Below are 16,321 nucleotides of genomic sequence, written 5' to 3' on the forward strand. Positions count from 1 at the left end.
TTAAATCTAGGATTTTAGATGAAGAGGATAAAAGTATGAAAATAGAGGATAATGTGAATAGTACCCAAGATCTTAACAATGGTTGATGGGTACATGGAGCCTTGGGGTCAGGGAACAGACAGAAACACAGAGTATAGAAACATAACAGTTCCTTGCTCAAGCCAGAGGTATCTTTATAGGAAAAAAAAGAAAGTAGTTGTGTATATAGGGGGTGAGTGGAGAATAAGAATGAGGAAATTAATACTAGGAAGTGAGCAATTGTTTGGGCTGTATGTTCTTGTTCCTGATGGAGCTCTAGAGTTTGCCCAGGAATCTTGTTCTGTGTATGCAGTTGTGCCCTGAAAACCAAGAACTGGGTGGGATTCAAAATGTCAAAATGAGAAGGAGTTTGCATTCCTTGTCACTTCATAACTCAGGATTCAAGCAGAATAAATATTCTTTCTCTTCAGGGTAGCCCTCACTGCCCACTGGTCCCATGTTGTTTGCCCTCATTTATATGCCCTGATAACCCAATGTTTGCCAGCATAATGCCTGACTTTTGAACATAGATGACCCACAGACCACCCATGGATTGCCCACTGCCCACTGCCCACTGCCGCCTGAAAGTCCACTTTCAGGGTACCAGAAGGTTTGAATTCATTTGGCTGCTATCATCTTGGGACAGCAGCCAGGGCCTGGGTGTCCAGGCCCAAGGGGCCTGCAGGTTTTCTGCTGCCACTGCCATCTTGGAGAATGGCTGCCTCAGTCTGGGAACACTGGCCAGGGCCTAGAGCTATATTGTTAGGGTACCTAAAGGTCTGGATGCACCTGAAGTCTTCCTGCTGGGTTTGATACTGGTCTCCAACTGGCTGTCTCTTTTGAGGGTCACTCCTTTGTGTGAGCACATCCCTGATGGTCTTTATGCAAGTTGAAACAGCATTGAGATCTTGGGACTGTAACAAGACAGAGCCTGAGTAAACTGGTGCCAAGATCTGTCAGATTACAGCTGGGTCTGTCTGGGCCAGTCTGGGCTTGGCATGACTGTGGTAAGCCAGAGACTGGGAGCAGCTCCCCAGGGGGAGCACAGTTTGGAGAAACTGGAGAAAATTGGGCTCTCTCCAATTCAGTAGTTCTCAAGTGCACAGGAACTTAAGGGGCCAGCTATAGAGGGTAGGAAGTTGGGGAGAGGGTGTGAGGGCATCTTCCTATTGGCTCACCCAGAGAGTTGGTCTGGGATCCACTGTATGGAGCTAACCACCAATCTTCAGACAACCCCACCCACCTATCAGCAGAGTAGAGAAGCTGAGAAATATTTTGAAATCCAATGGAAACCATCCTTCAATTTTCCATTAAGATTTCGTTCCCCCTCACATCTCTACTCTCTTTGAATCTAAATATTTTTAATTCATCAATTTATTGAAGAAGGGATGTCTGAATAGTATGTCACATTTTGTTGTTTATTATTATCTATTACTTTTTTAAAAAATCTGTATTATATTTTTTTCTCTCATTTACCTGTCTCCTTGGATTCTCTTTCTCACTTCTTTCATGCTAACAGCCAGCCTCTATTAATTCTTCCTTCAATCTTACTACAAATTTTTACCTCTATCTTCTGTCCTTCTCCCTCATAAACATCACATTCTATGCCACTTATGTTCTCTTTGTCCATAATGTGAAACAGTAAACCTTTTTATCAAACTTACTATTTATATTATAAACAATAATTGAACACTTAATTTCTATTTATTGTGACAAAACTGTAGACAGCTTAATAGGAGCTATTTGGTTTAAGGTTGTATATTGTTTAAATTGAGTTCTCTTAATATTGGTCTCCCCTTCAAAGATAAGGTACTGGAAGCATTCAGAGATATTATATGACTACAGAGTAGAAACTATACTACCTCAGATCCACACCACTCAATGGGAAGACACACAAAAAACTAACCCTAAACCTAACTACAACCAAAATTTTATATTGACCCTTACCTCTATATCTAAACCAAACTTTACTTAAATCCATGTACACCAATACAAATTTAAAATGTATTTTGACTTCTATTTTCAAGTCTAAATGCTAAATTTGCATACATATTTACAAAATTAGAAATCACTTGACTTTTGTATTTTATTCTTCTCTGAGTAAGAATATGTGTAATAACATTTTCATTCATATTTCCACTTTTACAATTTTATGAATACTTAGATTTCCTGATATACATATTCAGTTTTTAACCCTAATCCTAACTCAAACCAGAATCATATTAACCTTTATCTTACCTCAATATCTAAATCAATTTTTACTTGTAAAATACATGTAGAAAAATGGGATTTTTTAACCAGAGATCAAGCTCATGGGCACTCAAGTACAGAGCCACAACCCCAGCTTTATTTTGTATTTTGTTTAGAGATGGGTCTCATTGAATTGCTTAGCACCTCACTGTTGCTGAGGCTGGCATGGAACTCACAATCCTTCTGTCTCAGCAGCCTGAGAGGCTGGGATTACAGGTGTTCACTAACATGCCCGGCAACAATACAAATTTTAAAGTGTATTTGACTTCTATTTTTAATTATGAATGTAAAATTTGCATATATATTACACTGTCTTTTATAGGATATGTATCCTTACATCCCCATACTTACTAAATGTGTAATTACATGACTCACATTTTATTCATCCATGTTTCACAATATGTATGTTTATATGTGGGGACCAGTGAGAGACAGCCCAACATATGATTTATTATAGTTATCTACAATAGTTTCATTGGCAAGAGCAAAACAGAGGGGACTGTCTGGATCATAGGTTTCACTATAAACTACATAGAAGCAAATTGGCAGAGTAGGCAGGGAAATGCTGGTATTACAGGGTACAGTCACCTCCTGGATGGATAACTCAGGATCAATAAGGTTGGAATTATTAGAGAAGAGCTTAGGTAAAGCCCTTTCCCAATTAGCAACTGATAAATGTGGCCTAGTGACCAAAGCTCAATTTACCTGATGGGAGGCTTCTCTGTCAGCAGTAGATATTGCACACAATAGGACCATTATCATAGGCCCAGGGATGATGTTTCCACTAAGAAAAGGGGACAATCTGGTGGATAGATCAACAAGACCTTTAATATAACCCCATATTACTTTATGTGAGGTCCATTTGTGTTGTTGAGTCCTTTGTTTTTGAGGTTCTTCTTCCAGAGATAGGTCCTTCATTCTTGGTTGGTAGTTCTGTAAGTGTAGGGCTTGAGTTTCTGGCAGGCATCCAGAAGGGGTGAGGCTCTTGTTAACATATGTAACTCTCAACTCATGATTAGCCTCAACTCATGATTAGGAGGGGCAGGCCCCAGAGCATCCTATGCATATGTTATTGGCTCCTTCCATGAGACCATAAGTATATGGTTATGGTCTTCTTTCTGTTTGTGTAGAAAATTTTGAAATTGAAAGAAAATTTAAAGCAAATAGGTTTTGTTCAAGGCATCATGAGGGGACTTGGTATAGTTTTCCCCCTCTGTTTTGTAGCATGATCTTTAATTCCTTGTGTATTCTTTCTAAGATGCCTTGAATCTGAGGGTTATAGGGGATCCCAGTTAAGTGCCAATTATTGCAAACTGCTTGAAATGTCTTGCTAGTATATGCTGGCCCATTGTTAGTTTTAATAGACTGGGAATATCCACAATTCCAAAACATTTTAACAAATGGAAATGACCTTTTTTGTGGTTTCTCTGTGGAGGCTGTGACCATTATACAACCTAAATAGATATCAATGATTACATAAATATATTTTAAATTTCCAAAACTGCATAGTGAGTGATGTCCATTTGCCATAAAGCGTTAGACTTTAGCCCTTGGGGATTCACTCCAGTAGGTTGTAAAGGGCCAATGGGAAAAAAAAAAAAAAAGGTTCACTTTTTTTGCAGTCTCTGACTAGCTGTTTGCGAGCCTCTTTGGTCCTGATTTTATACAACTGCCATAATTGAGGCCATCAGACAAGCTTGAGCTGCTTGTGTCCCTATATCCTGGGTGGCCAAAACCCATTCTTCATCAAGGGTGCCATTTTGTACTGGTGCCATGCTGCTCTATGTCCCTTATTGAATCTTTACCATATCACTCCCTTGGCTAAGGCTGCCCTAACTTCTTCATGAGACACCTTCCCTTCTACTGCCTTGTTTGCTATGTCAATAAACTGTGGAAAGTCCTCAGTGGTTTTCTGCCTTAAGCCCTATATAAAAATTGTACCTCCCCAGCTGGTAACTTCCTCCAGTCTCTCAGAACATAGAGCTATGCCTGATCAAAATAATTTGGTGTACCTGTAGCTTGTACTGCAGGGGAACTGTAGATTCCCTCTCCCTGCAAGCATTCAGTTGAGAGGTTAACATTTGTGGTGTGGATATAATCCCCCTGCTGTTCACATTCATCATAGAAAAGTGCCTTCTACTTCAAAAAAGTGGGCTCAAGAGCTGCTCTGGCTAGGTCTTTCCAGTCTTGAGGGCAATTAAGTTCAAGACTGATTAGAGCATTAGCTCTGCAAATGGCCCCAGGGCCCATCCTCTTTTACTGCCTTCTTCAATTATTTCAGGGTACCCAATGTGTGTGAATACCAAGTGGCAGGGTGCTGTGGTGTGGGGTCCATGTTGACTGGGAAGGCTTGTACTCCCTTACCCCACTTTTCATTTCTTATCTTACATAGATCTTCAAAAGGATCTCTGGCCCCTGGAATGGTTTTCTGGGAGACCATGGCTTGGGCCTGTCCAGCTTTTCTAAGCTGTCCTAGTTCCTTGCTGGCTTTGGCATTGCCTCATAAAGGATGCGGTTGTCATTGATTCAGGGAAGGATATAATCTTCCTTGATTATATCTTCTTTGCCTGTCAGTAAAAGGCACACTTGTGCCATTTGTATTCACCTCTTCCTGCACCATAAAGGCTGGTGGTACTCTTTCCTGTCTATTTTGCTCCTGAACCTGTGTGGTTGCTTGCTTTGAAGTAGATTTTCACCCACACTTTTTCCCCTTGTCTGTCTCTCACAGCCTCATCTTCCTTGAAGGCCATCATTATATGACAAGGGTCTGTCATATAAACTTTGCTTAATGGCTGTCACAATGGAAAAAAAAATGTAGTGGTAAAGTATAAAAGCTGTCACTTCAGCTTTCTGTGCATTTTCCATTATCTTGTCCCATATCATAGAATCAAAAACATCAGCAGCAGTAATTCATAGACTAGTGTCTATCACTAAGTCCCAGAATTCCTGGGCTTCTCTTTTATTCAGGGTTAAACTTCTAGTATCTAAGAGAGTAAGCAGCACTACAGCTATGATTCTTTGGTGGAACTCTGTAGGTTTCCCATTTCCCCTTCCTCACCTCTCTATAAGGGGCCACACCCTGTCTTACAGGCTTACCTCAGGTCCCTGTTCAGGTGCCAGCTGTGTGGGCTCTCTCTTGCCAGTGAGGAGGTCCATGGAACAAAGAAGAGTGTTGCTGCAGAGTCAATAATCAAGACCTCTGAAGACCAAGCTGCAAGCAGGTCTGATTGCAGTTACCAAGTATGTATACTCGTACAGTAGCTAGGCAGATTATAGGCATCCACCAACAATGCTCCTGTCCTTGTAGCAACCCATTGAGGAGTGAGCTGTGAAGCAAGCATTGGGAGTGCAAGATGGCATCACGCCCAGGGCTGTGCCTATGGGGTAAGTTGTCTGTCACTTACACACCTAGCATAAGGTGAGTGGTTTGCCACTCAGATGCCCTTAACATATGCCATGTATGCAGTACTCCATGCACTTGTCCCCACAGAATTAGACAGAATGGAAAGAAAGGCTGACTTCCTTATAGTTTGTACTAGCAGCATCTCAGTAAGATCATGTCATGAAACATGTTGATATATTTTGTTGATTTCTATGAAAGAAATTTTTAAACATAGGGATGTAGGATGGCCATGAAAATGTCCTTGTGTATTGGTATTTGTAATGTGGGTAAATGTACCTGTGATATATGAGAATTTTGTGTCATGTGTTATCTGAGGTATGTACCTGTCACAAATATTCAGAATGAGGTTGTGATATGTCTCATGAAATTTTGTTTGTTTTCTGGTACATCTGGGTAAATATTTCTGGTGCTATTAAAATGGATGACAATGAGTGTGTGTGTGTGTGTGTGTGTGTGTGTGTGTGTGTTATGACAGTACTTAGTACATGTGTAAAGGTGCACACTGATGATGGTCATTCTTGGAACAGAGTAATCCATGGAAATTTGGATGAGAAAAATCTACATATGAAAGTATTTTCCCTTCAGGATATATGAGGTTTTTAGGGTTCAATCAATACTTACACAATGGAAGTATGCCACATGTGTGGGATGTGAAGTAATTGAGTGGCGAAAGCATTAAATCCATTAATGTGGAAAAGGGGTATATGGGAGTAGCTGCATAATGCTAATAGAGAATGAGAACAATGGCTGGAAGAAGAGATGTTTGTATGTGAGTAAAAGAAAAAGGAAGGAGAAATGGGGGCATACTTAGTAGAACTTTTATACCATGAGAGTGTGATCTTGAGTCTGTGCCTTGAGAGAAGGAAGTTTCTGATAAGATTCATATAAGCATATCACACTGTTCACTGTCTCACCCATAGCTGACCCAGTATTCATGTGGATGTTTGTGCTGAGAAATTGTGTCCTATTTTTGAAGGCTCATTCCCTACTTCTCTCTTCCTCAGTGGTAGCTTCTCTTCTTTGAATCCCTGTTCTGTTGATTAGGGATATGAAATGAGCAAGCATTGAGGAAGCAGGACAGGTGCAACACTTTTTCCAGCTCAGATCCCACCTTGGAATCTGTCTCACCATGCTCATCAATAGGAATGAGCTTGTATACTGAAGACACACTGATAAAGTAAATTGAGGCAGAGAAGTTTTCTCCTGCTGCCTCAGTCCAGGCTGGAACACAACACATGGCTCAGGAGCAACTTCTTGAGACTTCTGTGTTTCTGAAGAAAGAACAATAGCAGAAACAAAAATAAATAATTTTCACAGGATTTATCAGGTCTCTCTGTGTTAAAATACATATTTGATTCACAGATATTCTGTTTTAAACATTTTTACCAGTCATGAAAATTACTCTAAGTTATTTATTCACATACTAAGGTGACTTTCCCATTCTAAATTCCAAAATAAAAACACACAGTAGTTTTTATAATTGTGGGTGTGTGCACACATGCATGCATGTTGTATATCTCTGAAATAGGATTTCTTGTATCTGATAGTTTTGTAAACTATATGAGTATTGGATATTTATTCATACCTAAAGTATTATATGCAAACACTACAGGTAGGATACTATTATTGTTGTTAACCCAATTTCCTCCTGAAAGGTGAAAATTAAGGAAATGGAGTATAAATTTATGAAGAAATATTTCTCTCTTCATATATATATATATATATATATATATATATATATATAGAGAGAGAGAGAGAGAGAGAGAGAGAGAAAGATAAATACATCTATCTATGGAGAAAGAGACAGTGAGAGATGTACATGAAAACATGTATAGATGACATCTAGCTAAGGATTAGAATTGTCTAAGGGTCTGCTAGGAACTTCATATAGTGCTGTTATTTGTTCAGCTCCATCTGCCAAAGAGTCACAGGAGTTGTTTCCAAAGTCTGTGTCTTCTGCTGTTGGTATGTGTTTGAGCCAACATGGAGAGCCCATATTATGTATTGTATATATCTGAGTCTGATATTATTGAAAAAATGAGAATCAAATGTGCCATATTTTCAACTTTCAGTGATCATCCAAATATTCCACATGCAATACCACACATGGCACTTGTCCTCATGAGAATTATGTTTTAAATTCTTTTCAAAGTTTGAAACCTAGGCAATACAAATATATTTACTGTAATGATGTAACTGGGTAGGACTGAATTCCCCATAATTGGTATTCGTAGTATTGTGTAATGCATGAGCAACTCATACAGTTTGGTATAGTTGTGCAAGTAAAGTGCTTTGTTTTGTCTACCCTAGATTGTTATATGAAAGTTCTCAAAGACTTGGAAAATTTAGTAAAGAATCAGTTGGCTTCCTTTTCCCCACTGCTTTGTCTTTCAAATATATACTCATGTGACTCCTGTTACCAGAAGTATCTAAAGGATCAGAGCCTTGTGAGAATTGAAGAGTTCTAAGTTTGAGTAGGAGATTCCATTGGGATCTCTGACAATTGTTCCAACATTCACCTCCAATAATAGAGTTCCCCTCTGAGGTGTGCCTACTTACTCCCAACTGACATAGCTTGGCCTGGTCAGTGGTGACCATTCTCAGTGCTCCTCATCTATACAGGATTCTAAGCTTGTCCTTTCTAATCATCACACAGGCATGGGAATAAGTGCATGGAGTACTGCATACATGGCATATGTTAAGGGCATCTGAGAGGCAGGCCACTCCCCTCATGCTAGGCATTTGAGTGGCAGGCCAATTACCCCATAGGCACAGCCCTGGGCATCAGGCAATGTATAGCAGTCCCTGCATTTGCTCTATGGCCCACTTCTCATTTGGTCACTACAAGGACCATTGGCCAGAAATTGCACTGGTGGCTGCCTGTAATCTGCTTCGCTACCACCTGAGTATATATACATGGTAACTGTACAATAAAATCAGACCTGCTTCCTGCTTCATCTCTGGAGGTCTTGAATAGCGATTCTGCAGCCACACTCTCCTCTACCCTATTCCCTGGACCTCCTCACTGGACAAGAGAGAGCCCACACACACAGAATTCTATGTTTGTCTTTTTTATCATAGAATATCTTGATATTCAGAGAATATTTTGGAAAATTCCTGATATAAGAGCACATTGTGAGTGGTTGGGTGTTTTTTGTTTTGTTTTTTTCTTGTATATTTTGGGTAACATTGAATCAAATATAACGGTATCAGAGATTTCAAATATACAACAAAATCTCTTAATTTTCTGATTTTATTTTTATCTATATTATATACAGAGGGATGGGGCATATTTTTTAATTCACAGTTTTATAAAATGTTAATTGAAAGGCAGAATATTTTCATCTCTGAAGTCCTATTTAATCCACATTTTTGACCATAGACCAACCATGCAAGGAGTTGTGGAGTGTTTTTAATCATTCAAAAATTATGAATATATTTTAGGCTGTTCTTACTTATTTTTAAAACCACTGATTATTTTTTAAAATATTTTTAATAGTATTTTGATTATGTTTTATATCATCACAATGTTTAAACATACTTACGTGGTGTTAGTCCAAAAAAAGTGTAAAAACATATCATACTATAATTTATAATGTTTTCTTGTGTTTTGAAGGATCTACCTTATACTTATATTATTTGTAATTTTAGATTGCTAATGCATATATATATATATATATATATATATGTATATATTGCTAATAATATATAGAGAGAGATAGATAGATACATAGACAGGTAAACTGGGGATTGAACTCAGGGGCACTCAGCCATTGAATCACATCTCCAGACCTATCTTGTATTTTATTTAGAAACAGGGTCTTATTGAGTTGCTTAGTACATTCTTTTGTTGAGGCTGGCTTTAAACTCATAATCCTCCTGTCTCAGCCTTACAAGATGTTGGTATTACAGGCATGTGCCACCACACCTGACTGCTAACTCATATTTGACAAGTTATTGTCTGTAAGATTGTTGAAAGGATTGTCAATGACAATTCTTGTTTTTTACAAATTCTTACATAACAGGCATTACTGGGTTACTACTAGGCATGGTTTAATTTTCTTTATTTGCTTTTAGTTCTGACTTCCAATACAATTTGAGAACATTGTTCTCATTAATTCACCTATTCTCTCCTCCCATATGATTTTTTTCAACAAAACATAAACACAGAATTTCTTTCCTTCCTCCCACATTGAAGATATTTTTGATGATTTCCTATTGATGGGACAGAAACCAAGATCCATACACTGAACAAAGGAGAGAGGTAGTGAAAATTAAAACTGGATACAAAATACATCTTTCTTTCAGAGATTGAGTAGAGATACTGGGCTGGATTTCTTCAGGTATGCTCAGATTCCCACTTTCCTACTATACCTAGACATTGTTCTTTTTCCCTTCACCTTTTCAGTATGAGAAAGAGAGACTGTAGAAGAAGAGTCACAAGAGAAATTACTTGACTCAGAATGAACATTTTCCTCAAGTACCAATGCTTTGTCCTCCAAAGAGAACACAGGATGTGAATAATACATGTATAAGATTGAAACTACAAAGAAGGTAGAACAAATATCTTGGTGCTGTAGTAAGAGTTAATTCATTTATTCAAACAAAATTTTTTTCTGAATATTATGTGCCAGGCTCTAAAAATAGATACTTTGCATAACTTTGTAGAAATTGCATATGCTGCCAAAAAAACTATATGAAAATTATATTGTCATTGCATATTGTGGTTTGAACTAGACTTCCGTCATTTGAATTGGCTGTCTTGCCATCCAGTAATCTCTATTTCTGATGTTTCATAGTTTATAAAGTAGAAAAATAGTTTGCTTTGATAATTTTTGTAAGTTTTTCTTTGTAAAACCTCCTAATGTGAGGATGGGGCTATGGCTCAGTGGTAGAGCACTTGCCTAGCATGTGTATGACACTGGGTTCAAAACTCAGCAGCACATAAATAAATAAAATAAAGGTATTGTGTGCATCTACAACTAAAATTTTTTAGTTGTATTTAATGTATTTAATTTTTTTAAAAAACCCTACTGATATAAAGCCTGAAGGCTTACACACACTCTATTGCTTAGTTTCAAGAGCACAGTTTCATTCAGGCTAGAGTCAAAATATCTGATCAAAATCTAGTGTTGCATTAGTGACTATAACCTACAATTAAAAGAGCTAATCACTTCCTAGCATTTGTTTTTCAATCTTACTTTTCCAATCTCACACATTAAAAAAATTATTTGTCTTGTACAATTACCTCTGCTTGAACAATAAATTGGTATGTTTAAATAATCTGTTCTTTTACTTATTCCCTGCCCTCATCACTGTGCATAATCACTAATCTTAGTTAAAATCTTGTCTATTGTTATCCTACATTTTCACTTTCCCCATCTCATATCCTAGAGATACACAACCTGAAACCTAACATTTGTTAAAATTTTGTTTTTGAAGTCACTAAATATATATGATCTTATTTTATGCTGTTTAAAATGTTAACTAAGCACTCTACCCTGTATTTAACTGTACAGGATTACCAAAATCACTCACGAACACTTCTGTCATGTATATTTTGCAAACACTGCAGTCCAATGGTGTGTGGTGAATGAGTGTGCTTGGGTAAATAAGTTCATAGAACATTAGTTAAAATTAAGTCAGGGATTAATATTTACTAGGTAATTTAAATGTAAATATGGAAGCTTCCTTTGAAAAGGAAAGATGTGCTTTTTCCCCTCTATGAATAAGGAATTTCATATTTCTGTGTATAACTAGTGTGTTTTTCATTTTTTATGTGATCTGATTGTTCATGTAATTAATAAAAATACTCTCTTTCAGACTAGAGCAATTAATTCATTTTTGAAATATAAGGGAACAAAAAATATGAGGATGAGGCAATCATGAAATTTGGACAAATAAGAGACCCAGAATAGACAAAACAATCCTTAGCAAGAAGAGTGAAGCAGGAGGTATCACAATAACACTCTAAACTGTATTACAGAGTTAAAGTTTTTAAAAAGGCATGATATTGGCACCAAAATAGGCATATAGCATGTAGACCAATGTACAAAATAGAAGACAGAGTCCAACTCACATTAATATAGTTACCTGAAACTAGACAAATGTGCTAAAAAATACATTGGAGAAAAGATAACCTCTTCAACAAATGGTGTTGGGAAACTGGGAAACCATAAGCAGCAAAATAAAACTAAACCCTTATCTCACCATGCACAAATCTCAACTCAAAGTAGATCAAGGACCTAGGAATTAGACCAGAGACTGCACCTAATGGAGAGAAAAGCAGGTACAAATCTTCATCATATTGGATTAGGCCCCAATTTCCTTAACAAGACTCCTAAAGTGCAAGAAATAAAATCAAGAATCAGTAAATGGGATGGGTTCAAACTAAAAAGCTTCTTCTCAGTGAAAGAAACAGTGTGGTGAAGAGAAAGCCTACATTTTGGGAGTAAATTTTTCCCACATGCACATCAAATAGAGCCCTAATTTCCAAGATATATAAAGAACTCAAAAAACTTAATACCAAAAAAACAAACAATCCAATCATTAAATGGGCTAAGGAGCCTGAATAGACACTTCTCAGAAGAAGATATACAATTGATCAACAAATATATGAAAAAAATTTCAACATCTCTAGTAGAGAAATCCAAATCAAAACTACTCTAAGATTTTATCTAATGTCAGAGTGGCAGTTATCGATAATACAAACAAGCATTGGTGAGATGTGGTGGAAAAGGCACATTCATACATTGCCAGTGGGACTGCAAATTGGTGCAACCACTCAGGAAAGCAGTATGGAGATTCTTAGAAAACTTGGAATGGAAATACTATTTGACCCAGCTATCCCACTCCTCAGTCTACACCTACAGGACTTAAAACCAGAATACTGTAGTAATGCATCAATATTTATAGCAGCTCAATTCACAATAGCTAAACTGTGGAACCAAATTATTGCCCTTCAATAAATAAATAAATACAGAAACTGGTATATATACACAATCAAAAATCCTCAGCATTAGAAGAGAATAAAATTATGGCATTTGCAGGTAAATGGATGGAGTTAGAGAATATCATGCCAAGCAAAGTAAGCCAGTCCCCAAAACTGAAAGGCCAAATGTTCTCTCTGATAAGTGGATGCTGATCCGTAAGGGGGGTGGGCATGGGGAAAATGGACAAATTTTGGATTGGGCAAAGGAGAAAGAAAGGAGGGGAGGGACATAGAAGCAGGAAAGATGGTGAAATGAGATGGATATCATTACCCCAGGTTTATGTGTGATTGCACATATGGTGTTATGCTACAAGGTACAAAAAGAGAAATAAGAAGTTGTGCAGATTTTAAAATTTCAGATTAAATGAAAAAATCCATCCCAATAAAATGAGAATATAAAAACCAATGTGTATAACCAAATCATGTGAGTTTTGAAAACACAGAGCTAGGTGTAAAACATGAGGCATTCAATATTATTCATGTAACATACACAGTAATGGGAATGAACAAACTAGAGTCATACATGATGTGGGTGACATTTTCACATATAAGAGGTGAAAGAAACCAGGTGCAAAGTATGTGTTTTATTTCTATTTGCACAAAGTTTAAAAAGAGTCAATAAATTTAGGGTCATTTTGAAATCAAAGTGACTTTGTCTGGTTTTAAGTTTAAATGATTATGTCTGGTTTTAAGATTCATGTGCATGTGATAGTTTGGGAAATGAGAGATGAGGGTAGGAAGGGCAACTGGTTTGTGAAGATATAATGTGAGCATATAACTGATGAAAATATGTTTGTGTTGGGTGTTCTTGGACTGTGCCAAGTTGAGCTCTTGAAGATCTTCCCAGTATGTGCATGTTCGAAGCTATTAATAATTTCACATCCTTCTGACATCTAACATGCTTTCTGCTAGGTCCTGCTGGCACTTTGATCATAGTTGTTCACATATGTCTTATATAATACAATTTTCCCTTCAGTCCACCTCCTGTGCAACCTCCCAAACAACTTTACTTAAATTTACCTTGCTTGAGAAAATAAACCCAAGTAAGAAATGGGGGTTTTATTTGAAGTTCATGTTTATCTATTCTTAAGCACATAGTAAGAGTCTATTCTGTGACTATTTTAATGAATACATGATTTCCATTCATGTGGATAATAAACTGGTTCCTACCAGTAATTTTTAAAAAATATATTACAATATTCATTGTGTCAGTACATGTTCTGGAAGAGCGTATGTGCACAATGTGTCATATGTCTATGGAGTATAGACTGTAAGCTATATCCTTTCAACCTGGGCATACTAGTGTTATATTTATCAATTGACCTCATAGTTATCTCTAGTATTTGTTTAAGCTTTCTAAAAGTGAAAAAGATGTGAAGAGAAATGTGCCACTGCCAGGCATGGCCATACATACTTCATGCTCTTTTCTTTTTAATTTTTCTGGGATATTTATAAGCTAAATTTTCCCAGAAAGCTCTATGCTCATGATGACAAATTTTTCTTCCTTCAAATTCCATGAATTGTGAATTATGCTATGGAGTAAATTAACCATTTTTACCTGTACCAATGCTCTCTGTGTCTGAATTCTTATTTAAGAAGAAGATTCCTTGCCTGGGTTACTTCTATAAAGTTATGGTGTAATGTTTGGGGGTGTTTTTGTTTTTGTTTTTGAGAGACAAGTAGTCTCACTTGGTTTATAATAAGTAGATAATTAAGATTAATGTAAATATTTATCATCCTCTGACCTATTGATGAGGTTGCTGTTTATGTATCCACATAAACATACAGATTTGTATGTGCTTGGCCTGTCTGAGTTTATACTCAATAAGATATTGAATATGCATCGATTTTATTGAAGGTGCCTGTAGACAACATTCCTGTCCAAGTGACCATTAGGTAACACACAAGCTGAAAACTTTATTGAAAATATTAGATTATATTCATAAATTTTTGTTGGAAATATCAGATTGTCTTCAGAAATATTAGCCACAATTTAAAATGTTGTGGTTGGCTCCAATTTGTCTCTTACCATCACTAAATATTGTTCTATCACATAGAAGAGATTTGTTTAGAGTTAATCTAAATATTTAAACCACTATCTCATTTCCCATAAAGAGCCAAATTTCATCTAAATTTAGCCATCACTGTTAAGAAGTGTGTGTGTGTGTGTGTGTGTGTGTGTGTGTGTGTCTTTTTCTCTTTATATTTCATATAGGGTACCCAGATATCTATCTTTGAGTTTTAACCAAGGCAGTTTTTTTATTCCTGAGTATATAAATTCTATGACTTTATATACATCCCTGTACAATTAGTTTTAAAGTGTTTATTTTTTTCAATTTTGCCTCATTTCTAGGAGCCAATTTTATCTTCATTTTTAAATTTTTATTTTATTTGTTCTTTTTAGTATATATGACAGTAAAACCTATTTTAATATAATTATCTATGCAGAGAATATTTTTAATTCAGAGTTTTAAAATACTATTACAAAATTTATAATATTCACTTCCCCAATTTAATTAGAAATAAATATAACAAGAGGAAATCGGTAGATACATAGTGTTGGGTCCAAAGCCACAGAGACAAGACCTGAATCATCTGAATATTTTAACTCTCAGACAACCTGGGCCCTCAGGGAGATGTCAGAAAGTAGAAGAACATCCCTTTCTTCCTTCTTCCCTATTTCAATCACTTCTCTTGCTCCCCTCATTTTCAACTAAATAGAAATCCTCCCTTCTTCCTTTTTGAAAGGTATTTCATGGTTATCTAAGCCCAGAGAAGACACCAACACATACTTGCTTGACTTCTTTGCAAGATGAGGGATGAATGGGTTGTCCCAATGCTTCCTCTTTTGCTTTTCTTTTATGGTGTAACTCTAGATTCTTACTCAAAGCAAGTAACTTTCTCTCAGAAGCTTAACTCTCAAAAAGTTAGCTGATTATGAGCAAGAATAAACTTTCTACTTAAGGAAACAACATATAAAATGGATCAAGTCTATGTATTCACTAGATCACTGTCTTGAGCAATGCTCAAGACAACATTAGGTTGTTGTGAGGCCAGCTATCACTAAGGCCTCAGTAGTGTATTGTAACTGATTGATGACATCACAGTCCATGGACCCAGCCAGTATTCATGATACTGAAGTATTGCTAAAGCCCATAATCTAAGGTGATTCCTTTATACAGAGAATATTTTATTATTAATTTAAATTTTTATTCTTGCACTTGAAATTTGAACTTTTATTCTTGCACTTGATAGCAAAATGAGAGCTGATATGGATTAAACAAAGGAAATCCTTCTAATATATCTATGAACACTTCATTCCTCAATCTCCCTAATGGTGAGAATACAGCTATACCACAGAGGGTTAGATTAAACACCATGCTTGTCTCTCATAGAAAAAGTAAAGACCATATCTCATCACTATCATCTACAGTGTATAGAACCTTACATGATAGGCATGTTGGAATGTGGGTACAGGTCTGAGGACCTCTCATTCATCCACAAACACCTAGCACTTATTGAATTTCCTTGCAGCTGGCAAAAATCTCATGTAACTTTCCGGCCAGAATAATTATTCTGTCACTTTTTCTCACCATTTCCATGTTGGCACCATCATATCACTTAGATTTTTTTAAGGATTTCTGTTCTCATCAAGCCCA

The sequence above is a fragment of the Spermophilus citellus genome (assembly GCF_964194105.1).
Source record: "Spermophilus citellus genome assembly, chromosome: 1".
Taxonomy (NCBI): Eukaryota; Metazoa; Chordata; class Mammalia; order Rodentia; family Sciuridae; genus Spermophilus; species Spermophilus citellus.